General features: G+C 39.7%; 1 protein-coding gene and 1 pseudogene across 2 annotated transcripts in view; both read left to right on the top strand.

The window, feature by feature from the left end:
- Nucleotides 1-19,370, top strand: part of LOC149323170 (leucine-rich repeat and immunoglobulin-like domain-containing nogo receptor-interacting protein 2) — an 813,307-nt gene that overhangs the window by 230,984 nt on the left and 562,953 nt on the right. The window lies entirely within an intron of this gene.
- Nucleotides 7,228-7,435, top strand: LOC149323173 (large ribosomal subunit protein eL29 pseudogene; annotated as a pseudogene).

Raw genomic sequence — 19,370 nt, 5'->3', positions numbered from 1 at the left:
ACCCTCAAAGTCAATCCAGGCAGAGAGGAAGGAAGGAAGGAAGGAAGGAAGGAAGGAAGGAAGGAAGGAGACAGAGTGAGGAACTTTTATCCCCAATGGCAGCACTTACCATCAGCAGATGCTCAAATACATGGATGGCAAGTCCCCTGATAAGGAGGGCCCACTGTAACAACATTTCTCAGCCTCAGGGGAAGGCAAAGACACCCCCTCCCCAAAAACAAATCTGGCTAAGAAAATGCTGTGCTATGTTTGCCTTTGGATCACCATAAACTCAGATTAGAATGAGAATATATTTGTTTTGTATTTGTTTGGACTTTGATATACAGTCAAAATATATAGCCAGCCACGATTGGTTTTAAAGACTGTATAATATGTTATCTTTTAAAAAGAATGTTATAATGACCCATGTAGATATCTGGTTCAACCTTGAAGTGGTAAGTTATGTCAAAATATGAAACTCGTTTCACTTCATATAATGAAAGCTTGATGTGGTTTAAAATGTCACTCTCTGTGGATGTCTGTGTCGGATCCATAAAATCAGTCATCCTGAATGAAAATTAGGAGTGGGATTTCCATAAATTAGGAAACATATATGCCTAAATCCAACATTCCACTAATCCCCTGCAACCCTCCACATTACAGCAAAACCTGTTCTGTAGGGTCGCCTAGCTCTTCAAATCAAATTTTAATGGTTCAGTGAGTGCAGCAGAAGAAAGAGAGGCCTGCAGTCCTCCCAGTTCTGCTGAAGTGGGAGAGCCTGGCCATAATAAATGTAGTTGAAAACAGATAAGAAAAATAATAAAAATTACTATGAAACTGCTATACTATAATAGCTAAGGGTATGAGGTGTGTGCCAGGATGCTCATTGTTCAAATGGTGCCTCAGGCATTAATTTGCTGATTGATTTGAGGCAAACCATCCTTCTAGCCTCCTATCTCCAATATAGACTTACACAGCTGCTTAAAGAATTACTGAGATAATGGATGCCAAGTGATTTGAACAATCTTTGTTACTGCTCACAACTCTTGGTGTTTATAGCTCTCTTTTCATTGGGGGCTACTGGATATTCTTCTTGCTTGTGATTCTAATTGTTAACCAACATAATTTAATAGGGTTCATTAAAAGTGGCAGAACAAGGTATAATTGTGTCAGATCCATAAAATCCCCCCTCCTTCATGGGTGTTATGTTTTGATTATATGTACTGTTCTTAGCTGGGATGGGGCTAATTGTGATTTTGGTAACTTAATGCTTTATGACTTGTGTACAATTTGTGATTATAAGTGACTTTGAGAAGATACTCTAGATTTGAATAATAGCATGCAAATTTTGTAAATAATGGGATAACAATACACATTTTGCCTAGTTACATTGTCAAGTCAAGATCAGCAGTAGCTGCTATGTGTGATCTGTTTTACTGTGCCGTTAGTTTCATAACCTCTCATAAATTTTTTAGTGGATTCACTTGGAGTTTATATAAATTGGCAAAAATGTGTTGTGTATCGTAAAGCATTGGGATCTGAGAAAGGTTGCTTAATATTGGGAGTAATTTATGTGGGCTAATATTTGAAATAATTGAGAAGCATTGTAAATGTTAGCCAGCAGAAGCTGTGTGGATAACACAACTACCTGAATTTTTGACTGTACTTGGTGGCATAGTTAAGTTAACTGCTAGAATGAGCACTTGCTCTACAGTGATTGCAACTGTATCATTCTTCTTTCTTTCTATAATATGTACAAGGACTTTGAAGATCTGTGTTGGATCCCAGCTTTGTATGGATAAATATTCAAAGATATATATCCAGGGTGGCAACTGTATGACCCTAAAGATATTATTGGATTGCATGTTCCAGCAGTCCTAGCCAGCATCACTATTGGTAAGGAATGGTAGGGGTTGCAGTCCAACAAGTGGACATCCACATGATTACAGGTCTACCCTAAATCCAATTGTTTATCTGAACTTGGCTATGTCTATTGAATCAATGGAAGTGTTGGCTTATCCAGTTCCCATTGACTCGGTGGGTCTACTCTCCTTGGGACTAGGAATTGGATTCAGGCCTTATCTTAAAATCTTGGAAAGCTTCCTCGAAACAGTGTGAATTAGATTTGTGGACACTGAAACCTAAGTAGACTTCCAGTCAAACCATGGATAAATTGTAATTTTCATTGGGCATTTATTTTAACAGGAAGGTTTAATTAGGCTTGAAGAACAGGACAGCGAATCTTTAAATGCTTCAGTTAACTAGAAAATGGCATCATCATCCCTTTACTCCCCCACATTGTCTTATAATTAGCCCCCTTTGAATTAAAACTATTGGTTGTAATTAATTTTTTTCCAAAGGTGCTGTTGCAGGAAACAATACGAAGAATGTATAATTACTATATGTTGAGTCAGTTCAAGTGGTAATTAATTTTCAGAAGGCATAATATGAGTGAATCTAATAAAAGGTATTACTTATTATAGAAAAGGTTTAACCCCATAGGAAGTATAAGCCTCTGCTTCTCTTTGGAAGCTTTTTTCAAAGATAATTACATTTTTTCCAGATAAATAAAAGTTATTCCCCTTTTGGCATGGATGAATTTGACTAACCAATGGCATGTACTGTGCATCACGCACTATCAAAATGAATTACAGACGGTAGCTTACTGGTTGAGCACTGCCTTTGTATGCTCAAATTTCCCCAAACTGGGTGCCTTGCAGCTGTTTGGGAATGTAACTCTTCTCACCAATAATCAGAGATTAGGAATACTGAGATTTGAAACACCTGAGTGTTCCAGGTTGAATAAGGTTGTTGTAGAAGGTCCATGTGTTTGGTCCCTGATATCTGCAATTAATGTTGGGGAGGTCTGAAACGCTGGAGAGCCACTGTCAAACAGTGTTGAAAATACTAAATCAGGTAAACCAGGGGCCTGTTGTAATATGACCAGCTCCCCCCCCCACACACACACACCTCTGTGTGTGTGTGTGTTATATGGTAACAGGGAGAAAAATAATTCAGTTCACATAGTTTTTGTGGGTTTTTCAGGCCATGTGGTCATGTTCTAGAAGAGTTTCTTCCTGATGTTTCATCAGCATCTGTGGCTGGCATCTTTCTCTGGAAGAAATTCTTCTAGAACATGACCACATAGCCTGAGAAACCCACAAAAAACTATGGATGCCGGCCATGAAAGCCTTCGACTTCACAATTCAGTTCACTTTTCAGAACACACACTACACAGCAATATGGGAACTAAAACTCAATTGTCCTTCAAAATGTGCATTTCTCCCAATTTTGTAATCCTGGCCCCAAAATGCATACTAAATCTCTCTACTACTGAAAAGTAGACACAAATATGTATGTGTTAGTCTTAATCTGAAATCTGGATTCCTTGATATTGTCTCTACTGATGCATGGAAGTACACAGTCCTCTTTTGGGGGAGGGGATTGAAGCAAAATAGGTACTGAACAGTTCTTCCTTTTCATTGTGATCTGTTAGCATTTGACCATCCTTGCTGAGCAGCAGATCCACTAATGGGAAAACCCAGTGCTACGATAGCCTTGAGAGATGAGCAAGTCAACCTGTATTTAAAATCTTACAATGAAGTAGAGTCCACTAACTTCTGAGGGAGTGTATTGCACATCACACTGCTCTTACCACCACAAAATTAATCCTAATGTCTAGTTGGAACTTCCTATCTTGTAATTTAAATTTACTGAATCAGGTGCTGCTTTCTGGAGCACCCTAAAACAGGGATGTTCCATTCCACTTGCTTGTAGATATTTAAATACAGTGGAACCTCGCCATACGCGCGCTCGCCATACGCGGCCTTGAGCATACGCGCTCAAGCCGCGGCGCGTGCGCGGGGCGGAAGGGACGGCGTGTCCCATTCAATTGAATGGGACAAGCCGCGGCGCGTGCGCGGGGCGGAAGGGACGGCGTGTCCCATTCAATTGAATGGGCGTGCGCCTGTTGTGCCCCGCGTGCGCCTGCGCCGCCGTGCCACCGCGCACGAGCCCATTGTTTACAATGGGGCTCGAGCATAGGCGGAAATCACCATACGCGGCGGGATCCGGAACGGATCCCCCGCGTATGGCGAGGTTCCACTGTATGACTATCTTATCGCCTCTCAGTCTTCTACAGGTTAAACATTCCTTTCTCCTTCAACCATTATTATTAGGGCTCGGCTTCCAGTCCTTTTACTATCTTGGTTTCTTTCCTCCAGGCACATTCTTGCTTGATGCCCAGAAATAGACAGTAGGACAGTAGTCAAGGTGAGGTCTGATTAGAGGAGAATAGCATGGTAATATATGTCACTGGATAGGGTCATTGTGGTTATGCTGATTTGGCCTCGGATTGCATTGGCCTCTTTTTCTACCATATTACACATTCATACTTAGCTTGTAGTGGTCTGTGAAACAGATCCTTTTTACACATACTTCTGTCAAGGATGATGCCACTGCTCTTATATTTTTGTATCTCCCCTGAACATCTAAATGTAGAACTTTACATTTGTCTCTGCTGAAATTAGTTTTAGCCCAACTGTCTTATCCAGGGGTAGGCAACCTATGGCCCATGGGCCAAATCCGGCCCGGTGAGGCCTTGGGACCAGCCCCAGCCCGGTCCTGCCACCGATTGCTGCCAGGGCCTTTGGCCTCTCGCGCAGGGGGGGGGGGGCAATTGTCTATAGAAGCCTCAGAAACATTTATTTATTTATTTATTTATTTATTTAGGTATTTATATCCTGCCCTTCAGCCCTAATGGCTCTCAGGGCGGCTTACAATATTATTTTTAATCAGACAGTTCCCTGCCCTCAGGCTTACAATCTAAAAGACACGAAACAAAAGGAGAAGGGAATGGTGGAGGGAAAGGGGATGAGGTCTGGTGGTTCTTCTCTCCCTCTGAGGCCTGGACCAAGGCAGATGGATTGGAGGGAGGGCTCTTCCTTCTAAACATGCATTTATATTAACATTTTTTTAAAAAATCAACAATTTTTTTCGTGTGTCCTCCATTTTAAAAAAGTGTCCTCCATTTGAAAATTTTGTCCTACATTTGTCCTGGTTTATTTATTTATTTAAATATTTAAAAATTATTTAATTATTTATTTTTTTGCCTCTGGCCCCCAGTTGTCTGAGGGACAGCAACCTGGCCCCCGGCTCAAAAAGGTTGCCTACCCCTGGTCTTACCTATTGAGATCATATTGTATTTTATTTTGTTCTTCTGTTTTACCTATCCCTTCCAGTCTGACATCATTGTAACTGTGATAATCATGCCCTCTGTCACATCATCCAAGTCATATAGAGAGAGATGTTGACCAACACTAGGTCCAGACAAAATCTCTGTGACATCCCATTTGTCACTTCTTTTCATGTTGATAAGGAACAAATGATTAAGCTTCTTTGGGTTCTGTCCATAAGCCATCTGTAAATCCCTAAAAATACTCAGTATACAGTGGTTTACCAATGTAATGAATGCTTATTTCTAAAACTATGCTTAGCATGTAAATATTTAACTTAATATTCAATGAAATAATAATAAACTACTTCTTGTAATTGTTCTTATTAAAAAAGCTTCCCTTCACTGTAGCCATTGATTACTAAGGGGGTGAGTTGTGTAGTGTACATTGAAGGTTATGTTAAAATATTTTTTGTTATGATTGTTTGAAGAACTCTTATTCTCAGCAACACAACAAGAACATATTGCCAAAATCCACAATTTCTTACAATACAGTGTACACACACCAAGAATAGATACATCTATCTGTTTTGCTTTCACTAGTGTTCTGTTTAAAACAGAACTTTAAAAAAATATTCTTTCCAGTGAGTTAATGAAGCAAGTTGTCATTTTTGGACTATTCTTATCAAAAGAACTGAATGACATTTTCAGCCAGCCCTAACATAATCCAAACTGTTAAATTTGTGACTACCTTCCCTTATAAATCCCAGATCTCATTTTTTTACTCATCTCAAATGTATACAGCTGTGTTTTACTGTATATTCCACATACTGCATGGGAGTTCCACTAGTGAATCATTCCTTCAGTGTTATTGGCAGGGCTAGCTGTGATTAAAACCCCATCAAGACTGTATGCTACAATTCTATTTTTTCAAGAGCATAGGCTTCTCAAAGGTCACATTCTGGAGGAGCTTAAAGCAGTTTCTTCTTTCTCACAGACTCATCTTGTCTTCTTCCTGTGGGTTTAATTGCTTAATATACTGTACTTCACTAAATTCACAGTGCTTCAGCTTTCAACAGTGTCCATTTTCTTAGACATGCAGAAGTTTATAAGAGAGGAGACCCACAAGTAGATGGATAAATTCAAAGCTATTTAGTTCCAAAACCATAAGCCCTGACATAATCATAGGTTGGAGGCCAAAGATGGATTTCTGTGTGCAGAAAGTGACATGCTGTTGGAATGATTGTTTCATCAGTTTGGCTCTCATGAACCTGAAGAACCACTGAATTCAGCATTCAGTCAAATGATGGATTGATTTCATTTAAATAGTGAGACTGCACTCCTTGTTACTAGCAAGGGTGGGAAAGTAAATTTAATTAACTAATTTAAAACCACACACAAACTGCTCCCGTTTGTGGTTCAAGAATAAAATTGGGTACATCTCTGGGTACAAGCAGCAAATTCTTTATTTTCCTTTTATTCCCTTGAGTTATTTGCATAAAGATGCATACAATTGAAAATGTGTATCTTTGAAAAAAGTGTGCAAATGCAATTTAGTCAAAGGGGGAAGTGCAAACAAAAATCCATGCATTAGGAAAAAAAGTGTGCAAAGTGTATGTTAGGAAAGGTGAATACCAAAATACAACTTTCCCAGCAAAATGAAACAGAAAGATTCACAATCCTACACAAAACAAAGATGCAAAGATAATGCAGATAGGATTCAGGGAAATGCAATGAAACAGAGAATTTTGCCATCCTAGTCAGTGGGGATCCTGCACCAGGTGGGAGTGAGACTGGGGGGGGAGGGTGAGACTGGTCAGGACTTCTAGCGGGACTTTGGGGGCTGGGAATATGGTTGTGTGGGCCAGTAGAACTGCCACCTGAGCCGGAGATGCCCCCGAGACCCAGTGTCATCTGCGCAGCCATGAGGGGCACCCACACAGCCCCCAAGGAGCACCTATGGGAGGTGGGGGGGCGACCAGGTGTCACACACACACCTCTCTGGGGTGTCACCCCCCCTTCTCCCTTTAGGAGAAAAGCAGGGCATTAAATAAATAAAGGTGGAGGTTTAAGCCATGTCAGAGTCCAAGAACTACACCACACACAATCAATGTCACAAACGGCACAGAAATGACATGGAGAAACCCAGGCCACAGAGATATAAATGTCTAAAAGATTGACCCCAAGTTCCCGATGAACATACACTCTGGAAAGAAACACAACAATAACAAACAAAAAAGGGGTGGAAAAAAGTGAGCCAACAATGTTAAAAATGCGAAGTAATCAGCTCATATTTGAACAATGAAAGGGACTGGTTGCTATAAACGTGGATCAGCAGTTTTTACTTTTGATTTTCATTCAAAATGTTTTATTTAAATAAAACTGACTTTGATGTACAGGAAATTTTAAAAAAATAATAACAAGTGCTCTTGACTTACACATCCCCTTGAGTAAGTGAAAACTGCTAAAAAGCATGGTGTGAATTCTTGTGCAGATGTAACCTTTGTGAATTATTAGTTTGACCCAGATGAATGGGAAACAGTAAAAAAGAAGCTGTGCTTCATTTCATAAAAAGAGAAACAGGAGGATAATACAGGAGCTGCAATTGCCAGGGAGAAGGAATAAACTTTTTTTGCCTTGGTTCTTAAAGGTTGCATCCAGGGTTGGAATACTGCTTAACAGCACGTGCAGAAGACTGTACTGCACTGGCATCCCATTGGATACATGTTGGACATTGGGTATGTGTTCAATGGAGTTTATAAACTGTTGTATTGATGTTGTAATTGTTGTTTTTATTTTTAAAAATGGATTTGAATTATGATTATGTTTCCAATGTTCATGTATAATTTACCTCATAGAAGAACCCAGAGAAGAGATATACAAGCATTTTATGGAATGGTGTTAGAGACCACCCCTCCCCTACTTTTATGCACAGTTATTGAGATTCAACCTACATTGTCCATACCCTTATGTGCAATTCTGCAAATTGTTTCCATTGCATTAAGAGTGGATAGAAACTGGTCTTTGGAGTATCAGGAGGTACTAGAAGAAGGATTGAAATGATGGGAACAGATAAAGAAGCAACCTGGAATCTTATGACCCATGAGATATTGTTAAAAAGAATGAGATATTGTTTAAAAGAAGCTCAGATTGATTTAAGCATCTAGTGGAGTGTCATTTCTCAAGTTCATCGGTGAGGAGGGGTGGTGAGCGAGAAAAAGACAGAAGCTGATTGCGATTTAATTATAATCATTGGTTAAAGTTATGCCAGGACATTGCTTGTGGCTATTCAGTGCTCCTGGGAGGTTGTGCAGTGGTACAAGCTTCTTGCTGTTAACTTAATTAGTGTTGCCTCTGAGAGATGAGAGTCTCATCATGCGGTTGGTAGAACACCATAGGCCACGCAACATGCTGTAGCTTGGCCCTGATATAAACTCGCATGAGTCTTGCAAAATACAAAAGCCTGATTTCCTCTGTCATGTCAAGAGGGTTACAGGAGCTCTGCACTTGTTTCAGTTTTCAAAGACCCAATCATTGTGCATTTTTGGTATTCCCTGAGCAGAACATAAGAACTGACTCTAAGACTTCCAGGGAACTGAAGACTTTTTTAAAAAAAGTATGGGGAACCATACTTTTTTTAAAGTATGGGGAACTGCTACCAATAGCTCTGACTTAACAGCTCCCATTCACGTCTCTCCATTTCATACACAGGAGATTCCTGATAGACTGTGCCTCAGCTGAGGCAATTTAAAATGTATTTGTATTCAAATGTTAAAAACAGAATTGATATTGGCATTTAAAGGTAATTGCTTTGTTTGTGTGGAGTTTTTGTGTGTCTTAGGGCAGAGTTTCCATTTAGGCCCCACATACAGTTGTAAGAAATTTCCCATTATCCCTGACTATTGCCAATGTGTGGCTGAAAAGGATCATTGTTCACCACCATCTGGGGATCTGAGATTGGGAATGCTGCCTCAGGATTTTTTGGCTAGGATCCCCCAGATGTTTCTGAACTAAAGTTCCCAACACCACAAGACAACGTAGAGGTGCAGGGATGATGCAGATTGTAGTTGATAGGAAAATTGGACTGCATCTCTGAAATGTTGCTTTTGATAACTTTGACATCTTCCCTTCATTGAAGGATGACATAGTTCATAGTTAGGCCAGCAGTGGCTAATACGTTGCCAATGGAAGTTCATTGTAAGGGATTCTATACCATCTGGGCATTTCAAAGGCTGAATAGGTACATATTACAAGAGGCTATTTCTGTTTGTTTTCGATCTTGAGTTGTTTCCAAGCTTTTGAGCTTCCTGACAAGCCAGAAACAATTTGGTCCAGAATTTGGGAAATGCCTTAACATTGCTTTCACAAAGATGAGTGGAAAGGCCTCCATTCATGTACATATTTTGGCATGGTCTTTAACAACAGCATTTTACTTTTTGGTATAGTGAGGATTTGACCGTTTGCTACCTAATGCTTTTGTGTTTTTATTAAATGGACCACTGTAGATTCAAGAGTTTTTACAATGTTGGACTACAGCTGTTTCAGACTGGTCCAGAAAGCCATTTTCATGAAGCCTATGGTGTGTTACAGACCGCCTGTTTGGGGCGGCCTGTAAGTGGCCCTTTCCCCGCTGTATCAGGGCCTCAGCTGCCACAACGGCAGCCTCTGAGGCCCCGATCCGATGCTTTCCAGGCCGCGGGAAAGTGGCAAAAGGCCGCTTCCCCGCGGCCTGGAAAGAGGTGTCTTTGGGGCTTCAAGCCCCAAGGACACCCCAACGGCGGCGGGGGCTCTCAGAAAGGGGCCACTCGGCCCCTTTCTGATTTGCGTCGCTGGTGCAGCCTTCACACGGCTGCGCCAGTGACGCAAACCAGAAAGGAGCTCCTTCCTGCTCCACCGAAAGGGCACACTAAGTGCCCTCACACGGCGCGACGATGTCACGTCCGCGCCGCCCCGTTTGGAGGCGGCGCGTTCATGACATCGTCATGGCGGCCCCCATGTGGAAGGGGCACCACCATTTTGTAAGGTCTCAGTCCGTACTAGGGTTAGGGGCATCCAGAAGCGACGCCCCTTTTTAACTCTAGTATGTGCTGAGCACGTACTTTTAGGCGCGTCTATAATGCGCCTATAATTGCTGCATGTTCCTGGCTATCTGAGTTAAACTCTTTCAACTGTAGCAGTATCTTATGATTTTGCCAGATTTCTGCCCAGATTCCTTATTTTTATCTGAATGCATCAAAAGACAAATGACTGGAGAATGTTGCCTGTGAATATAATAAATTCATGAACACTGTGAGTGGTTAAAACTTTACAAATCACATCAAGGAAAACAAAACACTGAACCTATTTCAACACCTCATTGGTTATCCTTGCTAAGCCAGCAATTCCTGTATCCTTCCATTTATTCCTTTGTGTGTGTTTATTTAGCATCTGCAATATATTTTTTCTCTCTGTATTAAAATTATTATTCTGGACACTATTACTTGTTTTGTTCTTGAATGGAACTGATACCTCTTTGGCTTGAATGTGATACTTGTTCATATCATCACTGCTTTCTGAAATATTAAATCACCCTCCCTTTCAAAGAATTGCCTCTGAGCCACCTGTTAGATAAAAATTGCAAAACATCATGAGACCATTTCAAGCATATTCTTTATGTTAAGTGCAATGTAAACAAGGAGCAAATGTAATGATTTCCTTTAGCAATATTCTGACTAAACTACTGTTTGCACAGAGTTAATGGCACACATTGTTAAGTGTGTAAGAGAAGGACCGTAAAAGAAAACTACATATCAGCATCTTAAAGGCTTATCAGCATTGTCTTGTCAGTACTGTAATTCTTTACACCTGATTTGGAAAATATTCCCTAATCACTGTAAAGCCTCAGATTCTGGCTCTGTGCTGGGTTCATGTCCTGTGTGTGGAGTTGATATGGCACAACTGAAGAACGCTCTTTTAAGAGGAGGAGATGACACTCACCACTAATGGCAATTTGAATGGAGTTCCACATGGAGAAGGCAAAGGACAAATCCTAAGGGAGTGGTAGAGCATATGATTAGCATATTTATAGTTCTGGGTCAGTCTTTGACCTCTAAGTTTTTTAATGCAGTAGTCTTTGCAAAAATTGTAGTAGCCTCAAAATGTTAGCCCCAGTCATAGGAGAAAATTAGAGGCTTATTTTATTTTATTTTATTTTATTTTATTTATATCCCTCATTTCTCATAGTACAGGATCCAAGTTGGTCTACAAGCAGTTACAAACCAGGTACAATGTGCTATCTGGTTAAAAACATGAAGTTAAACAAATATAAAGTACAATTAAATCATAGCATGTCCCCCATTAGAAGTTGTGTTGGCTTGCTGCATGAATTAAGTCCTGCTTGAGTAAAAAGATCAGGGATGCTTTGATTGTGATTTCCTGCATGGCAGAGGGTTGGACTGGAGACCCTTGTGGTCTCTTCCAACTCTACGATTCTATGATTCTATGATTCTATGCTGGCAGATAGAAAGGGGCCAACTGAACTGCTGGTGGGAGGGAAATCCACAACCTTAGAGCGGCCACTAAGAATGTGCTGTTCCATGTCCTCACCAAATGTGTCTATAATAGTGATGGGGAAGCCTTCCCCTTGAGCACTTAACCTTGGACAGGCTTATAATACCGGAAGATACACCCTTTTAGACTGTGGAGCCAAGTTGTATAGGGTGTTAAAGTCAGTATCATCACGTTGCATTTTCCCCATACATGGACTGGTGCCCAGTAAAGCTGTTTCAACAGAGCGATTATATGTTCCCTAATAGAGAGAAGGGGCCCAAAACTGCAGTCCTCATGCAGTCTAAATACTTGCCGGATTGGAATGTATATCTTTCTTTATCAAGATAAATTATACCCTGTATTTCCACTATAAAGGTAGCACTCAGAATGCAAGATAATCCAGGGCACATAAAGACATGGTTGTTGAATACCTAAATATAATTAATTAGTAATTATAGGAAATGGCAAACAGCATATATATGAAATGAGAGATTAAACAAGTTATTGCTGGCAAAACCATAAGCACAAACATAAATCCTGCCATTTGCTTGCTAAGCTCTTTAATATACTAAAAGAAATTCAGTAGAAATCTGTCTGTCATTTTGCATGCTCAGCCCATCTTTATTTAACAACTAGTCTATCATTAGCACCTTTAAAAAAACAGAGGGAAATAAAATCCATGAATTCTAAAGGAAAAATTTCAAGGGAAGAAGAAAAATGACATCACAAATAGTAGATTTGGATGGATTTTTTGGAGAACCTAATATATTCTAAATGACCATACTCAATCAACTCAGAGTTTATTTACAGATGAGTAGCATTAACTCAATTGAAGAAAGCCATGGGAAAGCACAACCAGTACAATCCAAATATTCATCAGTGGAGCTTAGGAATGATTTAGATAAGAGCTGTAAGGAATTAATTCATTATTCTCTGGATGCTTATGAAAATATTTTGTCTATGTATGCTACAGTGAATGCCTTTTTGAGGAAAGTTGACATTCAAATGTAAGTGCCAGCAATGTGTAATTCTGTGTAAATATTTCTCCATATAGATAGATAGATAGATAGATAGATAGATAGATAGATAGATAGATAGAGATGCACAAGAAAGCTTTAGGGAGATTGCTTACATTCACTAGAATATCACTTACATTTTGGACATTCACAAACCTCACTAGGGATTGTTAATATTTTAATGTAAATAGCAACTGTTAGCATGTTTTGTTTTGTGTTGTTTTTAATCTTTTTATAATCAATATAATATAGTAAAAAAATACAAAAACAAAAGAGGGAAAAATTAGACAAAACATAACTTACATGTATAATGGTGTCTTTGACAATGATGTCACCTGGTGTGGGAAGGGGGCAGTGGGAAGCCAGTAGGAGAGGGGACTGCCTTACCACCCTCCCTGCAGATGCCTTGCTTGCCTGCCTCTTCTGGCTGGCCTAATGTTGCCTGGCAAGACTGTTGCTGGGTGTGTGCTGCATCCTATCTGCTTGGTGGGCAATGCTGTGGCCTCCAGATGGCTGTTGGGGTCTCACCTGGTTGCTGGCAAGCAAAAAAGGGACATAATTCCCTTTCTCACTTGCCCAGCAGCTTCACCAGTCCCACTGGGTGTACATCTCCACTCTGGAGTGCCATCCGGTGCGGTTTGCACTCCCTAGTGACACCACTTACATATACCACATACAACATATTGTACTAACTACTTCTACCAAAAAATGGTTTGGGCATTAAATATTTGTGATCCTTTTATTTGTAGTTGTTGTTAACTGCTCTCGAGTCAATGTCAACCCATAGCTACCTCATGGATGAGACTTCACCAAGACTCCCTCTCCTCCACTGTTCTTAGTTCTTGTAAATTCATATACAGCATATGCCTCTTTAACAGAGTCCATTCCTTTAGTATGCAACCTTCCTTTCTTTCTACTTCTCTCCACCTTCTATACATCAATATAATACTATTTCTGTACTATCTCTGAGATCTACTACTTCTATCCCTGCTATTCTGGTATTTTTATTAATCTGATATTTTACAAAATCAAATCCTCTTAATATATCCTATTCTCTCTAGCCTTGTTTCCTGAACTGTCCATAAACAAACCTAAAAGTACTAATGGGCAGTAATCAAATCTTTTTTAAAACATAGTGTTACTGATTTGGACAAGTGCTGGAAAACACAGGATAGCTTAAAATAATAAAATTCTATACCATCTTTCACTTTCAAAGAAACTTGCTGCCCACAAGTCAGATATCTTATAACCAGTCTTTGAAAAAAAAACTAGCACGAGATGCTGTCTATATGACTTGGAATTTGGCGTTATCAAAGTTGTATGGAAGCTTTTCTACATGCAACATGTAAAGGCTCTATCCATGGAGCCGTTTGTGTTGTACATGCAGGTCACCAGAGGATTGGCTAGTCACATGCATGACATTTAGGACCATCTTCAAATAGTACTTTATTTTAATTGATTTTAATTGCTGTGGTAGCAACTCTTTCAGATTTCCCCATGCCACTTGGAGAGGGGTTTAGCAAGAAAGAGCCAAGCAGAAAGAGTCCTGGGTGACTGACTGATATTACTGTTTGCTTAAGAGTCCCCTTCCCACCCGCAGATCTGGCTGAAACGAAAGCTGAAACAATAAAGAAAAGCCTCAGTAAGAGTCTCTCTTGCCATAAGCACACATACACACACTGAAGGAGCCTCCAAGTTTTAACCTTGACCTATCCACAGGTCATGGCAAAATCCATAATTTTGGCCCCAAAACCTGACCTCGACTTATACATGAGGTCTAGTTATAGTTGAGTATATACGGTATATTTAATGATGTATTAGAAAGGGCACCATAAAGGCAGAATTTCTCAAACAGGCTTACATGGAAGGTTTTAATTTTACATTAAAAATAAAATAAAATCCCCTGTGCTAGTTTTGCAAAAAAAGAGAAAGAGAGATCGCTCCTGGAATAATCAATAATATTGTTGCAGTTCACCATATGTGAGGATAACTGCTATTTTAAACATTGCCCTCTTCTGAGAAGAACAAGGTTATTGACATTTCCTTTTGTTATATAAAAAAAAGGGCTGGCTGCGCATCATTCAGGCTAGTTGTTAGTCCTGATTTGAGGATAATGTTTCTATTTTGAAATGCAATGGAATTAAGCTGGACAGAAAAAATATATATGCTGTTTTCTGGTTTATACTACAGTTGGAACGTCCAATGCTTGAAATTATTTTAAAAATATATAAATTCCAAAATTCAAACCTGGATTTTGCCATTTTATATAAGTGACACCATTTTACTATGCCATTGTATTTAATGAGGCTCAAACATCCACAGATTTTGGCATCCCAAGGGGGGGATGGGTCCTGGAACCAAATCCTAGCTGATACCTAGGGTCCGTACATGGTAGCTGCATCCAGGAGTTCATGTTGCTGTGAATCTCTTCACTGGGTCTTGATGAGCTACGGATCAGACCCTCTCACAAGTGTTACTCATGAATGGCTGATATTTCATGCTGTGAACTTAGTTCTACAACAATGTATCTCTTGAAGACGTCTCAGTGGATTTTATTCTTACTTTGTTTTTGTTTTTATACTTCAGTGTTATCTTTGATAGACTATCTATAGGTATATAAGAAAGATATAGCAGTAGACATTGCAAGGATAGGAAAAGCAGAGCCAGTGTCCTTCAAGAGGTGGTTCCATAACTGATTGGCCAAAAGAAAGGAGTAGACAAGCAGATGGCTAAGTGGATGAGAAACAAGTGGCAAGGCCAAAAGAGAAGCAGCTCAGAGAAGAGGAACTCAAACTGAAGAAAGCATACACAGCTATCAGTATTATATGCCCAGATGATGCCTCATTGGCCTTTTGGGTTATCTAATATCTGACATGGAATGAAAGCTATAGTGTTATAGACCAGGTTCTCAAGTCCATTTTAATGCAGTCATATGGGGGTGGGGTGGGGTGAATAAGACACTTGGGCTTGTATGTCAGAGTCCCTGACTTAAGTCAGCAGCTCTTTGCTGTCACATAGCAGTTTTAGTTATTTCACACCTGCTAGGCTTACCCTTCCATTAGGCAGAATGAGACAACCTTGTGAGGGAGCAGAAAGGACTCAGAATTCATGGAGAAGTATGTGTCACACAACCTCCTTTGTCCCTGTGCACTTCAGTCATGCCCTTGAGTATAGTGTAGACTGTGCCTGTTGAAATAAGGTATAAATGTCAGTCTGGTTCACTTACACACATGATCAGGTGGCTGGTCAGTGTGTGAGAAGGATGCCATTATTTTTCTCTACAGAAAAAGCATTTTGAGTAGCCTTGCTTTCCTGTGTCCAGGGTCATCCTTTTGACTTGAAAGGAAGAGAAGAGGCATTGGTGTTTGCTCATTTTTCCCCCCTGAGTGAACTAGAGATATAAAGAATCGTCACCAATTTTCTCATCCTCAGGGGGAAAAAGTGTGCTTCTCAACATCTCATCAAGAATAGTCACCTGTCACAAGATAGAAAGAGCATTTAGGAATTGGTTCTCAAAGAGCCCATTTGTGGTGTAAAATGAAAACAACTTTAGTTTTGAGATAGAAAATAGTGTATTTTGTACAGAAGACACTGTTTTCAGTACTTTTTTCCCCCAAAAAAGGCAATTTTTTGAGCAAACAAGATTTTAAAAATGATCTAAAATATAGGGAGTGGGGAATAATTGAAAATAATAATAATAATAATAATAATAATAATAATAATAACAACTGAAAGCATCTTGCAATTGTATATAGCAAGGAGGAAACTTTTGAAATACTTTGTTCTTGCATGTGACCTGCATCCTTCCATTGGACTGCCCCAGTTTCCTCAACCCCAATACTTTGGTTTGTTTTTTTCAAAAGCAGCAAATAGCTTGTTATGTATTTATTATTGTTGATTTTTTTTCCTGACAGGGAGGAGAAGCAGACAGAAATGTTTTGCCTCAGGTGCCAGAATATTGGGCAGGACTATTACAAACCCTGAGTTATGGGGTCCCATGTTCTTGTATGGCTCCATTTGTGTTACCCAGGTAGCTATTACAATGGAAAAAGGGGGAGGAGGATTGATTCCCCCCCTCACCTTTCCCCATGGGATAGCTGTCTTCCTGGGGAAAGGTGGAGGGGGATTGATCCCCCCATGCCTTTCCCAATGGGATAACTGTCTTCCCAAGGCAGTTATCCCAACAGGAAAAAAGGGGAGGAGGATCAATCCCCCCCGTAGCTTTCCCAGTGGGATAGCTGCCTGGAAAAGATAGCCCGCTGGGAAAGGGATGAGGAGCCAGTTAAAGGGATGAGAGGGTGGAGGAGGAAGAGGAGCCTGCACCTCCCCCCCATCCCTTTAAGTGGCTTCCACATGGAGGGGTATCCAGTTTTTCTTCATTTGTGGGGGTCTTTTCCCCCGAACCCCCATGATTGTGGAGGGGCAATTGTATTTGTATATTGATAATGAGATATCTTGAAGATGGCACCAATGTTTAAACATGAAATTCATTAATGTTTTGGTGTACGTAACTTTATACCTAATGTTTTTAATCATTTTGTGAATGAAGCAAAGTTTGTATATACTGAGCCATCAGAAAGCAAAGGTGTCACTATGGTCAGCCATCCATGTAGGCAATTTTGTATTTTGGAGTATATCAGATTTCGGAATTCTAGAGAAGGGATACTAACCGTGTAGTTGCCAGTTCAATTAAAGGCTTTAATTTGTATGTCTCGTCAAATCTTAAATTTCCATCTAAGAGAAGTAGTAGTGCAGTGTCTGAATGCTAGATAGATTGCCAGATGAATGGATAGATAGACGGATAGCAAGGTTAATTGGTGTTTTCTGCTCCTGCATGGGCAATGAATCCACTCTTAAGAGTTTATCGCACTAGGGAGATCCTGAAGAAAAAGAGATTTAAACTAGATATAAATAAAAAAAACTGCAATTGCTTGAAGTTTATCATACGATGTTGCTGTTAAAATGAAATAACGTGAAGATAAACTGAACGTAAAGCGGAGAAAACTGGCAGCTTTTTACTATTGGAACTTCCCAAAAGTAAAAAGCTGCCAGTTTTCTTCACTTTACGTTCAGTTTAACTTTGCATTATTTCACTTTGGGGTCATTTTGTGTGTTGAATGTCCTGCATTTGCAAGTTTTCTTTAAATCTAAATCTCTTTTAAGTCCTGTTTTTTCTTCGGGATCTCCCTAGTATGATAAACTCCTTAGTCTTATGGCTCCTCCTTCTCTGGGTTCCATGTGAGCTGTCCTGATACTGAACCTCTATTGGGAATAGGGTCCTGTACTTTCCATACAACTCAGTTCAGCCACAGAAAGAGAAGCTGATAGGTAGGAGAAAAAATACAGTCTGACTTTTCCAGATGCTAGCAGAGCCACATAAATGCTGAGAAGCCAATCCTCATGCTGCTTCCTTATGTTAGCAATATGCTTACTTACACTAGCATATATTTTGTATTTTGAGAAGCAAGTGAGCATTTCTAAGGATGTGTTGATGGGAAAAAAATATGTCTACATTTTACAGTGTCATCCATATTTTCTGCAAAAATCTTTCAGTAAACGTATTTCTTCTCTACACCTTCAACGGGAGAATAAAAAGAAATAAAGGTTTGCAGCAGATTGTGATACTGACTTTCTCATATTTCATTTGATGGGACACAACAACATGTCATAGTGAATTTCTGAAATATGCATATGTATTAGTGGAACCTAAGTATCGCACACCTCAAGGCTCATTGAAGTGTCAGAAAAATTGCTCAGTTTGTGGAGGATAAAATACGTTCTGAAATCACAGTTGTGACAGATTCGATTTTAAAGGTCTTACTGAGAGAAACTAAAACAAAAAAGCAAAACACTGGAAAGCAGGAGTATATAGCATAATGCTGTGAAGCGTTAATATTTCCTAAAGGCACTTTCCTTGACACTAGATTAATAGTAATTTTCCTGTTGCTGCTCTTTTGTTGTTAATTTAATTATATAATTTTCTTTAAACATAAGGACAGGGGTGGGGAAAGTGTGGCATATGGATCACATGCTAACCACAACACAACTTTGGCAGCCCTCTAAGCACCATGACATTCCCTCAAAGTCTTCCCCCCAATTCATCTTTTCCAATCTGATTCTGGGTGTTTCTTGCCCCCAAATAGCCCCAGATCCCCACCACACACACACACACACACTTGGAAATACAGTGGTTTAGTTTTACAACCATCCACATTCGTTCTCATTTACAGCCAAATACAAGCTGAAATTAAGGCGTGTGATACAGCCAGAGGCATCAATGAGATGGTGGAGGAGCATATGGTGAAAATCCCTCTCCCATGCAGAGTTTCCACAATGTTGTAGGCTAAAACCTTTCTGAGATGGCGCCCACTTTAGAATATATAAACAAGTAATACATTTTAAAGGTAAAGTGAGAAGATGCAGCCAACACTAGTTACAATAAAAACTAGCTAGAGCTGGTAACAACACTAAAAATATAGGCTAATAAAAGTAATAATTATATTTAAAACCCATGCTAAATATTCCACAGAGATATAAATCCTGAGTTGGTGACAGGTTGCTGCTATACTGCAGAATTAAAGCAGTTGCTATAAGCCGGAAACAACTTTAATTACCATCCATGACTAAGTGCTATGGAATCTTTGGATTTATAGTTTGTTGTGGCACCAGAGCTC

Source organism: Sceloporus occidentalis, unplaced genomic scaffold (genome assembly GCF_023333645.1).
Source record: "Sceloporus occidentalis isolate IW3139 unplaced genomic scaffold, rSceOcc1.0.p SCAF_1, whole genome shotgun sequence".
In the NCBI taxonomy this organism is placed as follows: domain Eukaryota; kingdom Metazoa; phylum Chordata; class Lepidosauria; order Squamata; family Phrynosomatidae; genus Sceloporus; species Sceloporus occidentalis.
Note: the sequence above shows the minus strand (reverse complement) of the source record. Positions and strands in the feature narration are given on the sequence as shown.